Raw genomic sequence first — 23,263 nt, 5'->3', positions numbered from 1 at the left:
TGATATAAATGATAGGCTGTGGATTAATGCGTGTAAAAGTTCTTATCACTTAGTGAAATAGTTAAGAAATAAAATGTACTATGACGTATTTTCCAGTGTCCTTAAAGAAACAAGGGGGAGATGTACTAAGCCTTAGAGAAAGATAAAGTACCAACCAATCAGCTCCTATCATATTACAGTCTGTTTGAAAAATGTCAGGAGCTGATTAGTTGGTACTTTATCTCTTTCCAAAGGGTCTATTTATCATTAAATATTTGTGACATAAGCAGAGCCAGCCGTAGCAAATTTGGTGCCCTAGGCAACATTTTGACGGTTTCGTCTAGCACATAATCCCACCACCAATCTCATACACACACACACATATATATATATATATATATATATATATATATATATACACATATATAGGCATTTGCTTTTAATGCCTAGGGCCGGCTCTGGACATAAGATGGCGTATGCCGCTGTAGCCTATGGGCTACACCACAAAATATACCGGGAGAGGGTTCCATAGAAATCTCCCCCAGCAATGGCATGGCGCCTGCGTGGACAGTAGACCCCAGGATCCCAGGACAATAGTGAAGAGGCCGCCAATGTGGTCACTTCACTCAGCGCACATTGCACGGTCGGGCTTCTCTTGGAGCCCCTGCAAGTGCAATGTGATACATGCAGATGGAATGTGATTATTAATAAATGGGCCTTTATGGCTTAGTACATCTACCCCAACGTTTGAAATGCCAAAACCTGCATTAAAGCAGGGCAGGTGTTTGAGGGGGAGATGTATCCAGCCTTGGAGAGAGGGGAATTGCAGAGAGATAAAGTATTAAACCAATCAACTTTTAATTGTAATTTTTCTAGCACAGCTTGCAAAATGACAGAAGCTGATTGGTTGGTACTTAATCTCTCTCCACTAGGGATGACCACCAACCATCGTTGGTTCGCAACCACTGATGGTATATGGTTGATGTAAAGTGTTTTTGTCATAGATGGTGGCGTCTGATGTTAATAAAATATCAGAAGTGATGGCCCGAGGGTCTTGGTCTGTGCATGCTCAGAATGAAACTATCGATGGGTTTCTAACAATGGTTTAAAGCCATCGGCCATCAGTAGTTTAGTCATCGATGGCCATCGCTACACTCCACTTTATCTCTCTCAAAGGCTTGATACATCTTCACCTATAGAGTGTGGCATATAATGGATTAAATTCATACAGTAGGAATGTATCTCAGTCCAGAAAATCTACTTTGTGGTCAGTGGGGACGTGACACACGCCCAGTATGATGTGCCTTTGGTGCAGAGTGAAAGCAGTATGTAATTTAGCAACTTTTTCCTGGCATGAAAAGACACACTGTCATGTCCTATCTGTAAAAGGACTCTTTTTTTGCACTAGCTTGTTGATAGTGGTGTTAAGATCTTGTCCCAATACTTGCCTATACATAGAGGCTTACGTAAGTCGGGTGGCCGGTAGAGCCACCCGGAAAGTTGGACAAGTCTGTCTGAGGCAGTGAAGTGGGTGGCACAGGCAGCCGATGATGCAATTTGCGTTGAATCACGTCATTGTAGCTCCGTTCCCCTTCTTCACAATGCTGGTAATCTTGGCATTCCATAGCATGGTTACAATGACACAATTGCCTTGTCTCGCCCCAAAAAGCCCACCTTCACCGAGCCCCGCCACCCGCTGTGCCGTCCTGGCTGTTCCCTCCCGGAGGAGGCAGCCAGAAGATCGGCAAGTGTGCGGAGAAACTAATTTTATGTTCCCTCACTCCCACAATTTATTTAAAACATAAAACAGACTAAACTGAACAATAATGATAAATACACAAAAGTTTAACTTCATTAGAGGGTAACCGTAAGTGGTAGAATGTTGGACTTTGATTTAACTTGCACAGTGCGTCTCTTCAGATGTTATCATCTCTCTGCAGGCATGCATCTTGCAGTGGGCTGCATAGACCATCTAGGGCTTCTTCACATTTTTTTACGATTACAGACTTCCAATGGATTTCCCAATATGTCCCCGTATGCCCTTTGCCAGGCTGTGGAAATCATCAGCAACATCAGCATCAGTCCTAGTAGATCCTATTAGGTCCCAGTATGACTTTAAAAGATGCCAATAGCTTTGTTTTACTTTTCCTATGGATAGCTAGTAATAGAACAGCTGAAAGATAATATTTAGGGGTCTAGTTACTAAGCAGTGTTAGGAGACAGAGTGAAAAGTGATAAAGTGCCAGTCAATCAGCTCTCAACTGTCATTTTTCAAACACAGCCTGTGAGATGACAGTTGGGAGCTGATTGGCTGGTACCTTATCACTTTTCACTCTGTCTCCTAACACTGATTAGTAACTAGACCCCTTAAGCTTTTACAATATTTATGGATTAAAGGCAAATACACAAGCTAGCTACAACAAGTGAGATTTGTGCTGTTGTCTTTGTTGTCTAAAGGATGTAAAGGGACAGCATGAAGCCTTACACATATAAAGACGCACACACACATTTTAAACAGGAAATAAATAAAAAACAAAAAAAATAATAAAAACATATTTTTAATAGTGATTGCTGCCCCACGGCTCTTGCTTCTCACTGCTTCTGCCAGCTACAAGCAAGAGCCGTGGGGCAGCGACGGTGCCACCCACAGAGCCCTGTCATAAAGCAGCCCACTGTGAGAACACCCTCCAGTTACTGTTGGACACGGTACAGTCTGGGAAGATTCCTGCTTCCCCCTCTGCACGCCGGCCGTGAGCTGGGACAGGAGACAGCAAACAACATGGCATCCAGTACTAAGAGAAGGGTTCTGTCCCAGGACCAGCACATGAAGGAGAATGAGGAAGATGAAGAGGGATATTCTGATGACATAGAGGATGAGAAGTCTGGGCAACATATGTACCACGATAGCACAGGCAGAAAAGAGTCTTGCCAATTACTTACTCTGATTAAATACTTTAATTTTCTAATTGACATTTTTCTAAATATCTCAAAAACCTTACGTGATATCAAATTTCTGATGGTATATTTGGGTTCTACGCACAAACTTACATGGAGGTTGATATATATCACGTCAGATATAAAATGGCTGCTAAGTAGTGATAATCGAATGATCCGTGGCCGATTGTGCTCCTTTGTATGCAGATACTGCTGCATTTTACATCAATACATCTCCCGGGGTCTGCATTAGCGTACAACTCTGAATCAGGCCCATAGTCTGTAGTAATCTGGAGCTAAGGAAGTGAAGGGGAACTTTATCAAACCTAAAGAGGACAAGTGTTTCCCATAGCAGCCAATTGGCTTCTAGCTATCATTTTATAGAATGTACTAGGTAAGAGCGAGGTGCTGATTGGTTGCTATGGCAACACCTGCTCTTGCCCTCTTTAGAAAGCTCAATAAATCTCCTCTTATGCCCTTGAAACATACTTTCCTACTTCTTAGATCTCCATTAAGAGAGTGCCCAGAGGACACGTCCTAGAGGTAAGTGCAGGGAGATCACAGTCGTGTCACCGTCCAGTGCTGATCTCCTCTAAGCTGATCAGGGCAGCTCGGTTTCAGATAGGTAGCATGGTTGTTGATGCCCTTCCACCGATAAAAAATAGAGAGGGAGCATCAACCAAACCCCTGCACTTCTTCTAACAGGCAAGCAGTAGCAGCATATAGGAGAGGTTATTTGTCCACCTTATTACTGAGCGAGTTAGTTGCTCTGCCTTATTGTGTGCTTATGTAAAACTTCTGTGCCTGCTGTCATTTTATTAACCTTCAGTGAACTAGCTGTGGTGGGACATACCCCTGCAAGATTTAAACTCCTATTACTTTAAAAAAAATACTGTGTGCAAGTTGCCATTTCGTGTAGCTGGAGTTGGCAGTTTACATAGTGATGGCGGTTTATTGTGACGAGCATTAGCGAAGAAAGTACACGTGCGTAAAGTGCATGTGGGCATCTCATACCCCACCTGGTTGGGCACCTGCCTTGATGTCAGCCAAGAGTGATCTCATTTACGGCTCATACACACTAGACGATATTCTCCATGAGTGCTATCGTCAGTGTTTGCCCTTAAACTGCCATCCAAACGACATTGGGCCTGATTCAGACCCGGTCGCAAGCGCTGAGCGCTCGCAACCGGGTCGATGGTGGCCCAGAGCGCATGCGCACGATGGAGCCGGCTCCGTCGTGCACATGCGCGAGACCCTGATAGTGACGGGCACTCCGTCGCTCCGGGTCTCGCAACAAAAGGGGGCGAGCTGTCGATGTTTAGTGACAGCTCACCCCCTTTGGTGGGCGGGCTGGGGGGGTGGCTGCCCAAACGGAGGCGTTCCCATAAGAACGCCTGTCGTTTGGGGGCAGCCCCACTGACATCACAAGTGATGTCAGTGGAGAGCTTCCGGCTCTATTAGAGCCGAAAGCTCTCTGGGGCTTGCGGCCACGAGACCCTACCACAAGGGTCTCGTCGCAAGCCCGATGGTCTTGACCATCAAGACCATCATCATGGCCGCTCACTGTAGCTGTGGGTGGTCACCCACAGCTATGCGAGCGGGCAGGAGACCGTTCTAGAAATAATAAAGCCCAGCCCTGATTCAGAGCGAGCGCTCTGTCAGAACGACCGGGTCTGAATCAGGGCCATAGTGCATACACACGAAACGATATCGCTAACAATATCGTTCAGTGACGTTATCCTGCCTCATCAACGAACAGGCAGCTTCTGATAATATTGCCAGATTGATCTGCATGTTCGGACGACAGCAGATATCGTTATCGTCCCACGGGAGCGCGTATTGTTGTTCACACCATACACACTAGACGATATGAATTAAATATCGTTGAACGATATCGTTATCGTTCATATGGTGGTTCACTTTTATCGTCAAGTGTGTACGCGGCAGAAGGTTGTAAAAAAAAAATATTTTCATTTTTTTCTTGTTTTAAAAAATGAGTTTGTTTCCTTTTTATTGTTTTGTTTTATTTTTATACCTTAAAGGACAAGATACAATGTAATGAAGGAATTATTGTCATACTAGGGGCCTGATTCAGAGCCGCTCGCAAAAAGCGAGCGCTCGCTCTGAATCAGGGCGGCCGCTTTTTAAAAAAAAAACGGCCTCCTGGCCGCTCGCTAAGCTGTGGATGACCACCCACAGCTTTTGCGTGTGGCCAGGTGATGGTCGCGACCATTGGGCTTGCGACGAGACCCTTGTGGTAGGGTCTCGTCTGCTGCAAGCCCCAGTGAGCTTCCGGCCCTAATAGAGCCGGAAGCTCACTACTGACATCACTCGTGATGTCAGTAGGGCAGTCCTCAAACAGCAGGCGTTCCTTCAGGAATGCCTCCGTTTGGTCAGCCACCCCCCTCCCCGCCTACAAAACGGGGCGAGCTGTTGATCAACATCGACAGCCGCCCCATTTGTAGTGAGCCCCGGAGCGAGTGAATTTCATTGAGCGCATAGTGCTTGCGAGCGGGTCTGAATCAGGCCCTAAATTAGTATGTTTGTGGGGGAAGTATATAGCATTGGGTTTGAGATACCCCACATGGTTCCGCATGTTGATTTTTTTCCACCCGGTTCACGGAAGGTCAAATAGGTTGGTGACCTGTGATCAACTGGATGATCCATGCTGAATACCTGCCTAAACTTTGCTTCAGACATACGTCATCATCCGCAATATCCCTTCTTGCATCATAAATATATTTGCTTTCTCTTGATCAAGACACCAGTCTGCTGATTGCTCTGCTCCGCACATCTGCTGTAACTTGCTCAAGGACGGATGATAGCGAGAGCAGTTTAATCATGCTCTAGTGTGGTAGTACAAGTAGGAGACTGCAGGCAACATGACTGGAATGGATCTATCATCCTGTTTTTCTGGCAGACTATTTCAAACTCATCCAACTCAAATCCATCTAATTGACCTAGAGGCCAACCAGATGTACACCGACTATAAGCAAAAGCAGACAAGCATTGAGTCACCTTTATTCATATAATACTAATACGTCCGTCCCTTTTCTTGAGGAAATGAAAAGGGTCTTTCACAAATCTTGTGTTTTATATATACACTTTATATATTTTCTACTATGTAATGCTTTTACTCTTCAAGGTTCTCTTACTGACAGGAGAAAGGCTTGAAGGTCACATAGACATTACAGGTATATATCTGTGTGTAAATGGGGAAGTGAAGGAGGCAGGTGAGAGGTTATATTGAAAGGATTCATAGTAGTGTTATAGGACATACTATAACAGCAGAAAAAAAGTGGAGCTAATGCGGGGTTGGTTAGGGATCTGGGTCTACAGGCGAAATCGTCCGTTTTTGGCATCGGCGAAATCGGCCGTCCGCGAACGGACGATTTTGCGGCTGATTTCACCAACGACGGCGAAAAACAGCCGTTTGTCGCCTAAAAACTGGAGAAAACTTTTCACCAGCCTAGGGCAGGCGGAAAAAAAATGCAAAATCATTATTTTTGGGTAAAAATGTGGGGATTTCTTACAGAACCCTTTGGACAGCCCCCCCTAATGATACTTTAGCGGGAAAAAAAAACGTAAGTTGCGTACTTTGGCGAGAAACGACCGCTGAAATTTCAGTAAAAAAAAAATTTCCACGAAAAATTTGTTTAACGTATTGGGGCTAGTATTTCAGAGGGCCATGAGGATGCGCCAATTGTTTTAAACATCGCACGTGGCTGGTGCAGGCGTTTTTTTATAACCAGCCGCGTGCAGTGTTTAGAACACTTGACGCATCCTTATGGCCCTCCGAAATACCAATCTCTGAAGTAGGGCTTATATCAACTATACTTGACTTTGGCACGATGGTGCTAAAACAGTGGGCCTGATTCAGAGCCGCTCGTAAGCGGCCACTCGTTCGCTCCGAGCGATGTTTGCCGAACTGCGCATGCATATGGATCGTAATACGCATGCGCGAACCAGTCAGTGCGGCCGAAAATCGTTTGTTCGCTAAATAGCGAATGCCTGCTATTTTGAGTGACAGAATGAGGCGTATGTGGGTGGTAACAGGGGAAGGTGCTTGAAAACGGAGAGTGGAGATCTGAACGCAGGCGTGCTTAAAGGTCAAAACGGGCGTTTTAAGGGTGTGCATAATTAATACAGCAGCGTCATTGACCACGTCACTGGGTTATTTTATAGCCAGAACTGCTCGCAAGATTGTGGTAGCAAAAACCAACCCCAAGAATAGCGAGCAGTTCATACGCTGGTCGATGTACTCGATTAATCTAATAAATAGCGGACATGACGTAGGATGCGAGCGGCCAGGGGGCGTATTTTTTCAAAAAACTGCCGCAAGCTTTGTTCGCTCGTTCAGACATAGAGGCGTGAACAGACCGCAAAGAGCGAACGGTTCATTTGAATAGCCACCCCCTTTTTCTGAACAAGCGAGCGCTAATTGCGTCCGGCTCTGAATCAGGCCCAGTGTTCATTCTTGTATTAACACAGGAGAGGCTGTGGAAGTCCATCTCCTTTATTTCCTATCTTATATTAGGAACTGGGACTTTGTACATCTTACATAAAAGGAATAACACAAAACCCAGACTCTGGGGTAAATGTAACAGCCTACGGACTGAAGGTATCCGCGAGTTCCGTGCGAGACCGCCCGATGTTTTAAAGTAGCAGTCATTTAAAAGGAAAAACCAGGTTGATTTTGCCATTTAAATGACTTACTTTAAAACATCGGGCAGTCTCGCACGGAACTCGCCCATGCCTGCAGTCTATTACATTTACCCAGGCTTTGACTGATTTGTAGTACTTATCAAGTATGACAATCAGATGGTGACCGGGCCAGAACATATCAGAGCACACACAATTCAGCTGAATGGAATATAACATTAGAGTATGACATTATGGATTGGGAATTTTGTGGACCCAGGGTGGAAACAGAAGTGGAAGCAGGAACAGATGTAATTTTGAAAGTTGGTTGTTTTCTATGGATATTAGTAGACATGAAAATATATAGATAGTAACTAGAGTCCCAAAGTAAATAAACTTAGAACCGGGGCGTGTGGATGATAGGTAACTGTAGTGGGAGAGATGAAGTCAATGTCCAGAAAAGTGGCAGAGATGTTTGAAGTGAAATCCAGAAATTATGTAAATATGGCTGAATGAGATACCCAGATATCCTGTAGATTGACTTGAATGAGATATCCTGATATCCTGTAGAATGACTTGAATGAGATATCCTGATAACCTGTAGAATTACTTGAATGAGATATCCTGTAGAATGATAGAATGACTTGAACAAGGGGTTAACGACAAGTTCAGAACACAGGAGTGGGTAACCTGTGGGAGACAGGGCAGTCACCACCAGACTGGAGGCTGTGGGACTGGTCAGAGCGATGCTGGGAGGTCTGTGGTAGCCGACTTAGCTGACAGGAGGCAAAGGTAGCACTGAAGCAGGAACAAGGCTTAGGAGCACAGGGAACTGTCTCACAGCAAGCTGTGAAAAATGTTGCACTGGCAACTACAGGGAGCTCCAAAATCCCTTAAGTACCCAGTAGCAGAGCGAGAGTGCCTGGGAGAAATCACCTGATGCATCAGAATAGGCTCACTATGTCACATGCCATGAGGCAAGATGGCCACGCCCAGACACCCGCAGCATGGTGATGCCGATAGCCTTACAGGACTCCTGGCATTAGGGTAAAGGAGTACCGAGCAAAGAAGTTGGCCCAGCGAGCCATGTGAGGACTAATACATTGTATGTTTTTCAGAAAAAGAAGATTGCGATGATCAGTGAAGACTGTAAACGGAAACTTGGCGCCCTCTGAGAGCTACCGCCATTCCTCCAAGGCCAGTTTCATAACCAGTAGCTCCTGTTCGCCAATGGCGTAGTTTGTTTCTGCAGGTGAGAACTTCCTTGAGTAGAACCCACAGGGATGGATTCTATTGTCTCCAAACCTTTGAGATAGAACCACCCCCACTGCCTCAGATGAGGCATCTACCTCCAATAAAAAAGGCCTGTTGGTATCTGGTTGTCGCAATACTGGTGCTGAAATGAAAGCTTGTTTAAGTAGTTGGAAAGCTGTCTCCATTTAATAGACACATTAATAGTTTGCCACCTCCTAAACGGGGAGTGATGGCATAATCATACAATTGAATAAAACACCATATAAAAGGTAACTGGTATTTGAGCAGTCAACAGACTGTAATATCCCATTTCTGCGGAGATCACTATGGGAAGGATTATAGGGGTGGATATGTCCAGGCATAATGTCCAGCAAATTTAAATAAGAGACGTTACCAATCCTGGTGGTTTTAGCAAGGTGTCCTCGCAATAGTGTAAACTCATACAGAGAGGTAGTCCAGTGGTGTCTCTAGGTGGAATGGAAGCTGGTTCGGATCTAGTGGTAATGTTCCAAATGATCCCTTTTTTCTTTTGGTGAATCCAATATGCAGGGAAACCAGTACCATAGGCTCAACGCGTTTCAGTGTGGAAATGACCCACACCTTCATCAGGAGCATTCCACCTAGAGACACCACTGGACTACCTCTGCATGAGGATGAGGGGGCGTCTTTCCAGGCATCAATTCGATTGGACAGTCCCATTCCCTGTGAGGAGGTAAGACATTAGCCTGTTTTTCAGAAAAAACATCAGAAAATGATTGATATTCTTCAGGAATTTTGTGATATTTCAGAAGTGACAATCTTTCTTACAGGTTGAATCTTCGGAAGGTAAGAACCTTGGCACGCCTTGCTTAGTCTTCTAGTCAATCTTAGGGTTGTGTTTACGTAGCCATGGGAACCCGAGTATGATATCATGGGACGCCTTGGGTATTATTAAGAAACTGATATGTTCAGAATGGAGAGCTCCGATACGAAGCCGGAGAGGTTGGGTCTTTCTTTTTCAAAATTTTTTATTGGTAAACTGTATACATTAAAAAAACATATATAATAGACAATGTATCACAGTCAAATGTATAAACAATTACATTTTATATTTACCATGAAACATATATATATATGCAAGCTGTCAGAAACAAACGGATTGAGAGAACCGCACGTATCTCCAATAAACACTATAGGTCAGCCAAATTACCAGTTTAGAAGGGTGAGCATCCTGTTGAAATAACTTCTAGGTTGTACCAAGCAGTTAACTTCACCTCCTTGGCGTAAGTTATCTTTTGTCTCAGAAGGTAACGCACAAACATATGGTAACCATATCTCGAAAAACTTTTTGACCTTTTTTTCCTTGTTAATTGACATTTCAAGCCAGTCCATATGGAACAAATAGGAAATACGAGGTATTAACAAAGGTAATGTCAAGCTATCTGTGGATATCCAGTGAGACAGGATTATCTTCTTTCCTGTTGCTGCAATTTTAGCTAACAAAATTCGTTGACCCAGTGGTGGTTTAGGTAAATTTTGGTCAAGGTATATGTCCCATAGGGCCCATTCAGGAGAGATATTGATAGTTATACCCAAAACATCTTTAATGTAAGTTTGAATTATAAGCCAACATTTTTTTACTTCAGGACAATTCCACATACAATGATAAAGATCTGCTTCTAAAGCTTGACATTTGAAACATTTAGAATCATTGGAGGCCCCCATCAAAAAACGCAACTTGGGTGTGTAGTAAGCACGATGTAGCAGTTTATAATGCATTTCTGTGTAAGAAGCGGAAATAAGTATTTTATTTAGACGAATAAAAGCTTGAAGAACATCATTAAGTGGAATGTCAGGAAAATCAATCTTCCATTTAACAATACCAGACTGTAATTTTTCCAAATCTATAGATCGTTTAATTTGAGAATACAAATATGAGGTAGAGCAACTTCTTCCTGAGCAACTACTCAACACTCTATCTAATGTATGTGTCTTGTCAGAATCTGTTAGTTTGGAGAGAGTGTTAGTCACATAACTTCTAAGTTGGTAATATGTAAATAAAGGAATATTTATCTGAGGAAATGCTTCTTGTAATTTTTCATATGTAAGAATTTTAAGTGTCCATCCAAAACTTGATAAACCAATCTCGGACCCCCTGAACCCCAAAAAACGCACTAAAGTATGATGTAAAGCAGAGAATCCTTGAGACCTTGTATTATGATATATGGGTAAAAAAATAGTGTTATATGTTGATACACCCATCTTGCCTCTAGATAGACGCCAGGCTGTGCACGTAGTGGTTAACAACAAATTATTAGTAACCGAGAAAGGAAAATCTGTGGGTCTCAAATGTAGTAGGCTAGAGAGTGTAATGTCAGGACAAAAGGCTTGTTCCAAGCCAGTATTAGCGAACTCTTCAGAATTCTGTAACCAATCAACTGCATAACGGTAGTTTGCAGCTAGACCATAGCTTTTTATACAGGGAAGGTTAATACCTCCCAATTGTGTGGATTGACTTAATTTGAATAAAGATATTCTTGGTTTCTTATCCGCCCAAATAAACTTGCTCATAGCTTTATTCAATAACTTTAGATCTGAATCTTTTAAAAGTAAGGGTAACATTTGTATTGGGTATAGCAACCTAGGAAAAGAGATCATTTTTATTAAGTGGCATCTACCTATGTAAGACAGTGGCAAGTGTTTCCAGGCCTGAAAGTCAGCAATAATACGGGATATTACAGCAGGAAAATTAGCCATGTAAAGATCAGAGGGATTGACAGGTATATGTAAACCTAAATAAGTCAAAGAGGTATTCGCCCATCTGAAAGGAAAAGAACCATTCCAGGCAGCCTGGGCACCATCGTGTAAGGCTAAAGCTTCTGTCTTAGACTTATTTATCACAAATCCTGACATAATTTCAAAATCATTTAAAAGTTGCATAAAACCTGGGAAAGCAGCTTGTGGATTAGCAAAATACAATAGCAAGTCATCAGCGTATGCTGACACTTTTAATATTTGATTTCCAATTCGAATCCCTTTCCATTCGGTCTGCAAATAAAAATGTCGGATAAGGGGATCCAACGCTAAATTAAAAAGTAGGGGAGATAAAGGGCACCCTTGTCTTGTACCGCGATATAATTGAAAGTTCTCCGTATTTAAACCATTAATGGTGAGAAAGGCTGTGGGGGTATTATATAGTGACTTAAAAAATCGTATAAAACTTGGACCAAAATTTTGAAAATGAAAGACGCGTAACAAATATGTCCAGGACACACGGTCAAATGCTTTATCAGCATCACAACTGACCAAAAGAGACGTATCCTCTGAGTTTTGTAGTGATTGCGTTAAGGCTGCTATTACCTGACGAATGTTATGTACTGAAGATCTATTCTTTACAAAGCCAGATTGTGATGTATGGAGTAACTTGGGTAAAAGCATCTGTAATCTTTGTGCCATAATGGAGGATAATAACTAGGGATGTGCAGGCTCGGATAGGTTCGAGTTTGCACGTGGAGTTCGGATTTTTCCCTCCAAAAAAACGGAACTCAGAACGAGGCAAAACGTCATCTTACATGGACGAACATCATCATTCCTGGTCTTTTGTCCAGGAATGATGATGTTCGTCCATGTAAGATGACGTTTTGCCTCGTTCTGAGTTCCGTTTTTTTGGAGGGAAAAATCCGAACTCCACGTGCAAACTCGAACCTATCCGAGCCTGCACATCCCTAATAATAACTTTAAATCCTGATTTAATAAAGATATGGGACGGTAAGACTGTACTAATGTTGGATCTTTGCCCGGCTTCGGTAACATTATTATACACGCTTCATTAAAAGAAAATGGAGCCGCTGTGCCAGAGAGAATAGAATTAAACAATTTTAATAAATGAGGAGTAAGAGATGGAGATAATAATTTATAATATTCTGCACTAAACCCATCAGGGCCCGGAGCTTTACCAATTGCTGAATGTCCAATAGCCGCCAAGATTTTTTGCTCAGAAATTAAATCAGTCAGTATCTCCTGTTCCTCCTCAGTTAATATAGGGGAACCTGCCGACTTTAAAAATTCCATACCTAAAATTTGGTTATCTGGTGGTGCAATGTATACATTTCTAAAGTATTCCAAAAAGGAATTTGTTATATCAGAAGTGGAGGTAAGAACATGAGATTCCGAGACAATTTTTGAAATGTTAACCTGAGGACGCTGATTTCTAACCACATTGGCCAACAGTTTCCCTGCCCTATTTCCCCACATAAAATAACGATGTTTCTGGTAATCTAAAGAACATTGGGCTTTTTCTGTACACAGTGTGTCATATAAATTTTTAGCATCAATATAAATCTGACGAGTTTCTGGGGTATTAAACCTTAATAAATTTGTATAAGATGTAGAAAGAGCTGTACTAATAGCTTGAAATTTTGGGGAGAGTTTCTTACGTTTTCCAGCAACATAAGCTATAATCGAGCCACGCAAAACCGGCTTGGATGCTGCCCAAAATAAATCGATATCTTCAATATGTTGATTATTATCGTTGACATAGTTCCCGTATTGTTGTTCCAAATATAGCTTAAAATCAGGACAATTATATAAATAGGAGGGAAATCTCCAATTAAAGGAGGAAGGTTTTGGTGTAGGAAGGGATAAGGAGAACCATGTTGGAGCGTGGTCAGAGATAGCTATATTTTCTACTTTAGCATCATAAACTTTAGGAAGGAGATTTGTGGGAAGAAGCCAATAATCAATCCTGGAGGATGTGTGATGTGGGTGTGAGTAAAACGTATAATCACGCTCCACGGGGTGTTGATACCTCCAGGGATCAGAGAGTTGAAGAGAAGATATAAGAAAATCTAAGGCCTTAGATATAGTGCCCCCTCCCCCATCACCTGATCTGTCTAATAGTGGTTTGAGAGTAGTATTGAAATCCCCCCTAAAATAATGGTCCCTTCGGCCCAATCCTGTATTTGAATATATAAATCTGTAAAAAAAACACTGTTAGGACCAGTTGGTGCATATATGGTGACAATAGTATACAAAACCCCCTCCAATTGTATTTTAACAAATAGAAATCTACCCTCAGGGTCACACAGTTTATCAAGTATAGTGTAGTTAAGGGACTTGCGTAGAAGAAGAACCACACATCTTCGTTTGGAGGTATATGAAGCTGCTATGTACTCATTCAACCAATTGCTCCTTAACGTATTTGGATCCCCCTCCCTCCAGTGCGTTTCCTGAAGCACAGCCACATCTGGTTTGAGCCTCTGTAGATGTTGTAATACCTTCCGCTGTTTGAGCGGTGTGTTAAGACCCTCTACATTCCAAGTGAGGAATTTTATACGGTCCTTATAATTAACAGGTGTACCCAAGGAAGTCAAGTTATCAACCAATACCTTGTTTCATGAAAATAGTAATTTGTTGAAATTCGTTAAACATAGCATCCCATGTCCCAGCGAGTAGGGACGCCATTGTTACTATAAACGCGCGGTCTCTCAATCCCATTATCACTACATTTAACCAAACACATATACACCAAAATGATACAGTCCTACCATTTTGTGTTTTTCTTTGAACCCAAACATTGTGGCCAATAATAACCAGTAACTATATTCCAAATATGAGAAAATAATAAACAAAATCAAATCAAACAATAAAAAAAGAACAATTTAGAGGAAACAGAGTTTTCCAGAAAAACAGTAAGAATTCTTACACATAATATGCAAAAACAGATGAGAATCAATTTCTCATTAACAAATATTAATGACATAATGAGGCATATGTGAGTAATATAATACTTGCGATTTAAGCATTAACTCAATGTTCATCGACAGATGAGGGTACGTTAGATTCCGAAAGAGAAGTAACAAATGTCTTTGCCGGGGACACCGAATCAAAGAAATACTGTTTGCCATCATGTTGTACTCTAAGCTTAGCTGGGTAGAGGAGGGCAAATCTGATTCCAGCATCAAAAAGCGACTTGCATATCGGTGAAAATTCTCTTCGTTTCATTGCCACTTGATAAGAAAAATCTTGAAAGAGAAGCAACCTGTCCCCTTTATAGGATACATTTTGAGATTTACGATAAGCCTCCATCAGTCTGACTTTATCCATATAATTAAGGAACCTGAAGATGACAGGTCTAGGTCTGCGGCGATCTGCTTGACGATCCGGACAAATCCTGTGTGTACGTTCGATCAATATAGGACCTGATGTAGAGCCGCAACCCAACTCCTGAGGAAGCCATGTGGAAACTAAGTCCATAAGTTCCCGCTGTTTAACAGATTCCGGTAAGCCAATCAGACGTAGATTATTGCGGCGGTTGCGATTCTCCAAATCTTCCAACTTTTCCTGCATGGTGACAATGGAAGCTTCCTGCGTTTCAATTACCGATTTGGCCGTAGTAAGATCATCTTCAAGATTTGAAATGCGTTGTTCTGCTTCATCAAACCGCACACTATGCTCGCGAAGCTGCGTCACAGCGGAATCTATCGCCTCTTTCAGACCAGCCAACTTTTTATCAAGCAATGGTGAGAGAAGATCCGAGATTTCCTGTGCTTTGGCCACCGACGCAGCACTGAATTTGGAAGGATCAGACACGCCATCCATGATATCATCCCCAGCCGGGGAAGCAGGAGGACTAGAGGTGGTAGATGCTGTGGTTCTGGTCTCTCTGCCTCTAACACCTGGACCTCCCTTACCACCCTTTTGTATTTTGGTCACGTGTTTATCCATATATAAATCTCAGATAATGGACTTTGCTAGGAAAATTGATTATATTCAATATGCCAAAGAACAAAACAAAAACTGAATAATCCTGACCAGCAGGGAGAGCTGATATAGATATAGTGGTTTGGAGATCCAGAAAAACTCTCAGATGTGTCTCTGTGTAGAATTAGTGTTACACGAACAGCAGCTAGAGAGCCCTGCCAATCCCAAGATGGCGGCCGTGGGTTAATACACTGCACTGCCCACACAGCACTTATTTATCACCTGTATCACAGGGGGCCAGTGAAGCTAGAGAGGCAGGAAAGTAGGTGACCCCTCAGATAGTACACTTGGGGGGAAGAGGATGACATGGGAGGCAGCTACGCGGCCCGACCTGATCCAAAATGGCGGCCGCGATTAGTGGTGCTATGGACTGCACCTAAACTCCGGGGTTATTGTGATGGTGGGGAGCCGGGAATAGTCTCCGCTTACCCACCGCTATCTCCAGTGTTCGCACCGATGTCCGCGCGTCACTGCTCCCGGTGCTGTGGGTGGTAAATCTGCGCCAGTATAGAACGGGAGCGAGAGCTCTCTAAAATGCGGCCATCTTCAAGGTCCGCCCACCGGAAGTCCGGTTGGGTCTTTCTTAAAACAATTCCATTAAATATGGGTCTACCATCGATAGAGGTCAAGGAGATCTGAGAGTCCATTCCAGAAAGCCGATGTCAGGGCTTCCTCGTTCCATTTGAGTTCAGATGCCAATGTCTGGAACTGAATAACATATTGACTGACAGGACGGATTCCTTGTTTCAGATGTAAGATACTGTATGATGCAGAAGTGGTTTCCAGGCTCATCAAATATCCTCCTGAATGAAGTTAGAAACTCAGAGTAATTATCCAATAGAGGGTCAGATCGTTCCCAGAGCGGAAACCCAGTCTAAGGCTGAACCAGATAATAATGATACAATTTAAGCCCCCTTGGTCTTTGGAGTAGGGAAATTTGAAGGCTGGAGTGTAAAATGCACATCGTACTGATTGAGAAATCCACGACACAGTTTAGGGTTGTCATCAAAACTTGCTGGTAGTGAGCAGTTACAGACGAGGAGAAGACCCAGCAGTAGAGACCACCGAGGTAGAGGCAGCGGTAACTGCAGGAGTGCCAGGGGAAACCAGTGATGCCTGCAATGTATCCTGGCGGAGCGCCATCTCCTGTACATACTGTGCCATTTGTTGTTGCATGGCCTCCAGACATGTTGCTATGCCCTGGAATAAATCTCTTCTAGACTTCTGTCCAGTGGCCAAATCCATTAGGCCAGTGCAAACTGTTACGGACTGGGATGTTTGTGGACCCGGGGTGGAAACAGAAGTGGAAGCAGGAACAGATTTAAATAGGAACTGGGACTTTGTACATCTTACATAAAAGGCATAACACAAAACATGATGGTGCTAAAACAGTGTTCATTCCTGTGTTAACACAGGAGAGGCTGTGGAAGTCCATCTACTTTATTTCCTATCTTATATTAGGAACTGGGACTTTGTACATCTTACATAAAAGGAATAACACAAAACCCAGACTCTGGGGTAAATGTAATAGCCTACGGACTGAAGGCATCGGCGAGTTCCGTGCCAGACTGCCCAATGTTTTAAAGTAGCAGTCATTTAAAAGGAAAAACCAGGTTGATTTTGGCATTTAAATGACTTCCTCACACGGAACTCGCCCATGCCTGCAGTCTATTACATTTACCCAGGCTTTGACTGATCTGTAGTACTTATCAAGTAGGACAATCAGATGGTAACCGGGCCAGAACATATCAGAGCACAGACAATTCAGCTGAATGGAATACATTAGAGTATGATGCTACAGACTGGGATTTTTGTGGACCCAGGGTGGAAGCAGGAACATATTTAAATTGAAAAGTTGGTTGTTTTATATGGATATTAGTAGACATGAAAATATACAGATAGTAACTAGAGTCCTAATGTAAATAAACTTAGAACCGGGGTGTGTGGATGATAGGTAACTGTAGTGGGAGAGATGAAGTCAATGTCCAGAAAAGTGGCAGAGATGTTTAAAGTGAAATCCAGAAATCATGTAAATATGGTTGAATGAGATATCCAGATATCCTGTAGAGCGGCTGAATGAGATATCCTGATATCCTGTAGAATAACTTGAATGAGATCCTGATATCCTGTAGAATAACTTGAATGAGATCCTGATATCCTGTAGAATAACTTGAATAAGATATCCTGATATCCTATAAAATGACTTGAACGAGGGGTTAACGACAGGTTCAGAACACAGAAGCGGGTAACCTGTGGGAGACAGGGCAGTCACCACCAGACTGGAGGCTGTGGGACTGGTCAGAGCAGTGCTGGGAGGTCTGTGGTAGCTGATTAGCTGACAGGAGGCAAAGGTAGCACTGAAGCAGGAACAAGGCTTAGGAGCACAGGGAACTCTCTCACAGCAAGCTGTGAAACACGTTGCACTGGCCAGTTGTGCGTATGGAGTGTGCATGCCATTTTCAGTCTCCTCTTCTGCACCAGGCATGGGCTAGGTGTAAGTGCTGTACTGATGACAGCTGCTCTGGAGGCTGGATGGCAGAGAACAGTGTGATCACATAAATTTGTATGACTCCCAATATGGGTGGATAGTGACATAAGACTTGTGATAGTGTCCGGAATTGTGACCGTATTATCTGACACTCAGAAGCAGGCCCTATATCTTCTAACTGTGGTACTTTATTTATCTCTTAATTGGAACAATCTGTGGAACTTGTACATTTATATTAAAGGTGACCAGTTCTCCTTACTTTATATATGAGTGCAGAATTCCTATACACCAGAAGTGGCGAACCTATGGCTCTCGAGCCACATTCGGCTCTTCCGTTCTTCTGATGCGGCTCCCCTACTGAGACTGTCTACCTCCTCTGATAGGCATGCAGCTGTTCAGAAGAGGCTTGTCCTTTGTTGCAGCAGTCTGCACCACTCCGAAGGCATGTATGGGCAACGTGATGACGTCACACCACAAACAGGAGGCGGAGCTCAACTTGTGACTGAATCTGCAGCCACAAGGAGAACACAGTCGCAGATGCATGAGCCTACTTACGTGACACAGACAGTCTGCAGCAAGGTAAAAGCTATGTTTTTTTTATTTGTTTTTTATTTTAATTTTATTTGTGACATATAGCTGGACTGGAGTGGCCTGGAGAGATGAGGTAGGGGGGAGGGGGCTGAGTGGCACATGAGAGTGGTGTTGTGACACATGAGGGGCTGCTGGAATGATAAATGGGGTGCTAGAGTTACACATGAGGGGCTGCTGAAGTGATACATGGGGTATTGCTGGAGTGACACATGGGGGGCTGTTGTGACATTTGACAGGCTGCAGGAGTGACAAATGAGGGGCTGGAGAGCAGGGCCGGCAACAGGGATCTTGGGGCCCGGTACACTTTTATATCTGGGGCCCCCAACCCCCCCCTCCTCCTTGACCCCTTCTCCAAACCCACATGCCAGATTCACACACACACACTTATAGAGAAATGTACACACATATATACATACATATACTGTGTGTATATATATATATATATACACACACATATATATACATACATACACCTATATATGTTAAAACAATAACTTTGTCGCTTAATCTTCAGCTGGACCACTAAGGAGGTGGAGGAGGAGTGTGGGGCTGGGGGGTAGAGGGTGCCGTGAGGGGGGGTCAGGAGTGTCACGAGTGGGGGGGCCGGAGGTGCCACGAGAGAGGGAGCGGAGGGCCACGAGTGTGGAGGGAGGCAAAAGTGCTGCGATGGGGGAGTCGGGGGTGTCCATAGTGGGAAGGAACAGGAAGGAAGCAGGAGGGACCTATGAGGAGAAGGGTAGGGGGGAAGGTTGTTAGTGGGCGGGGCTTCGGCAGGACTGCTGTAATAGTGTGGCAGCTCTCCTCAGCGGCGGGTCCTCTTTGGGTCCTCCTGCAGCAGGGCTTCCCACAAGCTGCCTGCACCTTCGGGGTCCTCCGTGCTGGGGGTCTTTTCAGTGGGTCCATGCTCATGATGAGCGCATCTGTCAGCAGGGGTTCCCCCGAGGGTACAGGAGTCACCCTCCTTCTTCTGTAGGCAGCATGGTTCTTCCCTCTCTATCCCGGCAACAGCAGTGACAGCTATTCACAGTACTGCTCACGGGGTCTCCTCCCGTCGTCAGCACCAGGCCCGGCTGCGGGAATCCCACCAACAGCAGGTGGCAGCGGCTCATTGACAAGACTGGGGCAGCAGCAGGGCCCGACGTTTATTCTGTTCTGGATCGTAGGTGTCCCTCTGATCCATCAGGCCCAATATGGGTGTCCCCTTAGTCCCCCCCTGTCGCCGGGCCTGCTGGAGTGACACATTATAGGCTGCTGAATTGACACATAATGGGGACTGGAGTGACACATGGAGGTCTGGAGTGACACACGAGGGGCTGAAACAAGGATTGTCAAAAGTCCCACTAATAAAAAATAGCAACAAAGTAAAAAGGAAAAAGGATTTATATTGAAAAGAGTATTATGTAAATTATGTATTATGTTTGGTGTGCTGGGTTTGCCTTTGGCGCGCGTGTGATCTCAGCTCTTTGACATACCTACAGATATTTTTAAGCTCTTTGCCTCTGACTGGTTGGCCACCCCTGCTATACACACTTTACAGTATATTGACTTTTTATATGTGCACCTGGAATTGATCAATGTTATTGTCTCACATGTTGTCTATCATGAGTCTATGCTACATCATTACATCCTGACCAACTGTATTGTTTATTTTTCTATTAACTATATATGTAACCTGTTATTATGCTGGGATGTGTCACATATTGTTTGGTTTGTACATATGGGATGCAGTCAGGAAGCCGACGGTCGAAATGCCGACCGCCGGCTTCCCGACTGTCTAATCCCGGCGGGGGTCTAGTGATAGGCGTCGAAATCCTGACGCCTATCATCCCTACGCCGGGAGCCCGACATAACGAATGAAGGTAAGCCGGGCGGCGGCTGCGAACAGCTGTGTGGGGGGGGGGGGTAATGATAGTGGCTCCCGGGGGGGACTTAGGGTTAGGCATCCCCTGGGAGGGTTGGGGTTAGGCTAGGGTAAGGGGGGGTTAGGGTTAGGCACCCCCGGGGGGAGGTTAGGGTTAGGCACCCCCACAAGAGGATTAGGCTGCGGGGAAGGGGGGGTTAGGTTTAGGCACTTACAGCGGGGGTTAGGGTTAGGCACTTGGGGGAAGGTTAGGGTTAGGCACCCCTAAGGGAGAGTTGGGGGGGGGTAGGGTTAGTAATAGTAGAAGTACTCACCTGTCGGGATCTTCTCTTGCCAGTCTTCCGGCGTCGGGATTTGAACTGGATCATGCTGGTTCTCAGTAAACAATTAGGCATACCGGTTGGTTACACACATTTCAACAGGGTAGAAATTGGCAGCAATGGCGTAACTATAAATTTTGCTCCCCCCTGCCAAAAATATTTCTGACACCCCCCATGGCATTTTGGTAAAATAATTACAGGGCCATTTATACGCAATTTGGCTAGCAGTGCAAAAGTTAAAAATGTGCCCCACCCCCCTAGACAGTTTGCAGTATTTTTCCTCCTTATAGTAATGCCCCTTACACATTATACCACAGACCGTAATGCCCCTTAAACATTATTCTACACACCATAATGCCCATTACACATTATGCCGCACACTGTCATGGCTATTACAAAAGTGCCACTTACATATTTGCCCCCTGACACCATTTTATACCCCACAGTAAGGCTTCTAATTACTTTTAAATTACCTGCTCGTTGTCAGGGGTCTTATACAGTGCCCCCAGTAGTGGCCCCCCATGCAGTGCCCCTTATATAGTACCCCAGGTAGTGGTTCCCTATGCAGTGCCCCTTATATAAGTCCCCCAGTAGTAGTCCCACCAGTGCAGTGCCCCCAGTAGTAGTCCCACCATTGCAGTACCCCCTGTAGTAGCCCCCCCAGCAATGCCCCCAGTAGTAGTCCCCTCCCCCTCAGCAATGCCCCCAGTAGTAGTCCCCCCCCAGCAATGCCCCCAGGAGCAGTCCCCCCCAGCAGTGCACCCAGTAGTAGTCCCCCCAGCAGTACCCCTAGTAGCAGTCCCACCCAGCAGTGCACCCAATAGTAGTCCCACCCAGCAGTGCCCCCAGTAGTCCCCCCCAGCAGAGTCCCCCAGTAGTACCAGTAGTAGTAACCCCCCCAGCAGTACAGTAGTAGTAACCCCCCCAGCAATGCCCCCAGTAGTCCCCCCCAGCAGTACCAGTAGTAGTAACCCCCCCAGCAATGCCCCCAGTAGTCCCCCCCAGCAGTACCAGTAGTAGTAACCCCCCCAGCAATGCCCCCCAGTAGTCCCCCCCAGCAGTACTAGTAGTAGTAACCCCCCCAGCAATGCCCCCACCCCCAGCAGTACCAGTAGTAGTAACCCCCCCAGCAATGCCCCCCAGTAGTCCCCCCCAGCAGTACCAGTAGTAGCAACCCCCACAGCAATGCCCCCAGTAGTCCCCCCCAGCAGTACCAGTAGTAGTAATCCCCCCCAGCAATGCCCCCCAGTAGTAGTAACCCCCCACCCCGGCCAAACAGACACAAACACAAAAAAAAAGACCTCCACTTACCTTGATCCCCGCTCCGGCATCAGCTCATCCGTCTGGCGTCTTCCCGGGCCCGACCACTATGCATAATGGGAGCGCTCTCCCATCAGCCACTGCAGGAGCCAGAAGATGCCCAGCTCCTGCAGTGGGTGCAGCAGCCGATGATTTTATAATGAGTACAGGGCAGTAAGAGGGGAATCAGTATGATTTACCGCCGGACCCATGCCCGGCGGTTGGAATCCCGACAGCGGCATCCCGGCAGAGGAGGAAATCCAGATCGTCAAAGGTAAGTACAGTATATACTAACCTATTTCTACCCCCTAACCCTCCCTTAGGGGTGCCTAACCCTAACCTTCCCCCCCAGTGCCTAACCCTAATCCCCCCTCTAAGTGCCTAAACCTAACCCCCCCTTCCCTGCCGCCTAAAACCTAAGTCCCCCGGGGGGCCTAACCCTAAGTCCCCCCCGGGGGTGTCTAACGCTAATCCCCCCTTCCCCTAGCCTAAACCTAACCTCCTGGAGGGGTGCCTAACCCTAAGTCCCCCCCGGGAACCCTATACCTAACCCTCCCCCCCATGTGGCTATCCGCGCTTGGCGCCCGGCGTCCCTTCGATCGGCATATCGACGCCTGTCTTTAGACCCTTGCCGGGATATGACAGTTGGGAAGCTGGCTGTCGGCATTAGGTCCGCCGGCTTCCCGACTGCATACCGTAAGAGGGACTGCAGTCAGTTTTCCCAAAATGTATCATTTGGTGAGGCATCCCTATTTAAGATACATACAATTAAATTAAAGCCGATTGTTTTCCTAGCATAAAGTAGCAGGATACAGCCAAATGCAGGATTCTAGTGAAGGATTTCCAAATGCTTGATTTTAGAATGAGAGTGGCCAGTACAGTACATGAAGAGGGCATAACTAGCACTTGTCCAGCTTTAATATCCGTCATACAAAGTGTATTGTGTGTCATAATTCCCGTATATACAGGACCAGGAATCACAGTAAGCCATTAAATGTGGCAGTAGGACCATCCTGTCTGAGCTGAATGTTTTTATTTCAGATGTTTCACCATTCCAGGAGTCTGGAGGAGCAGCAGAAGAACCTAGCACTGTCCTGGAAATATATGTACATATTGGTCTCCTTATGCACTGGATAGTGTATTATTATACAGTTT

The sequence above is a fragment of the Taudactylus pleione genome, unplaced genomic scaffold, assembly GCF_031769625.1.
Source record: "Taudactylus pleione unplaced genomic scaffold, aTauple2 ptg000092l, whole genome shotgun sequence".
In the NCBI taxonomy this organism is placed as follows: domain Eukaryota; kingdom Metazoa; phylum Chordata; class Amphibia; order Anura; family Myobatrachidae; genus Taudactylus; species Taudactylus pleione.
The sequence above is the reverse complement of the archived record's forward strand: the minus strand, read 5'-3'. Positions refer to the sequence as shown.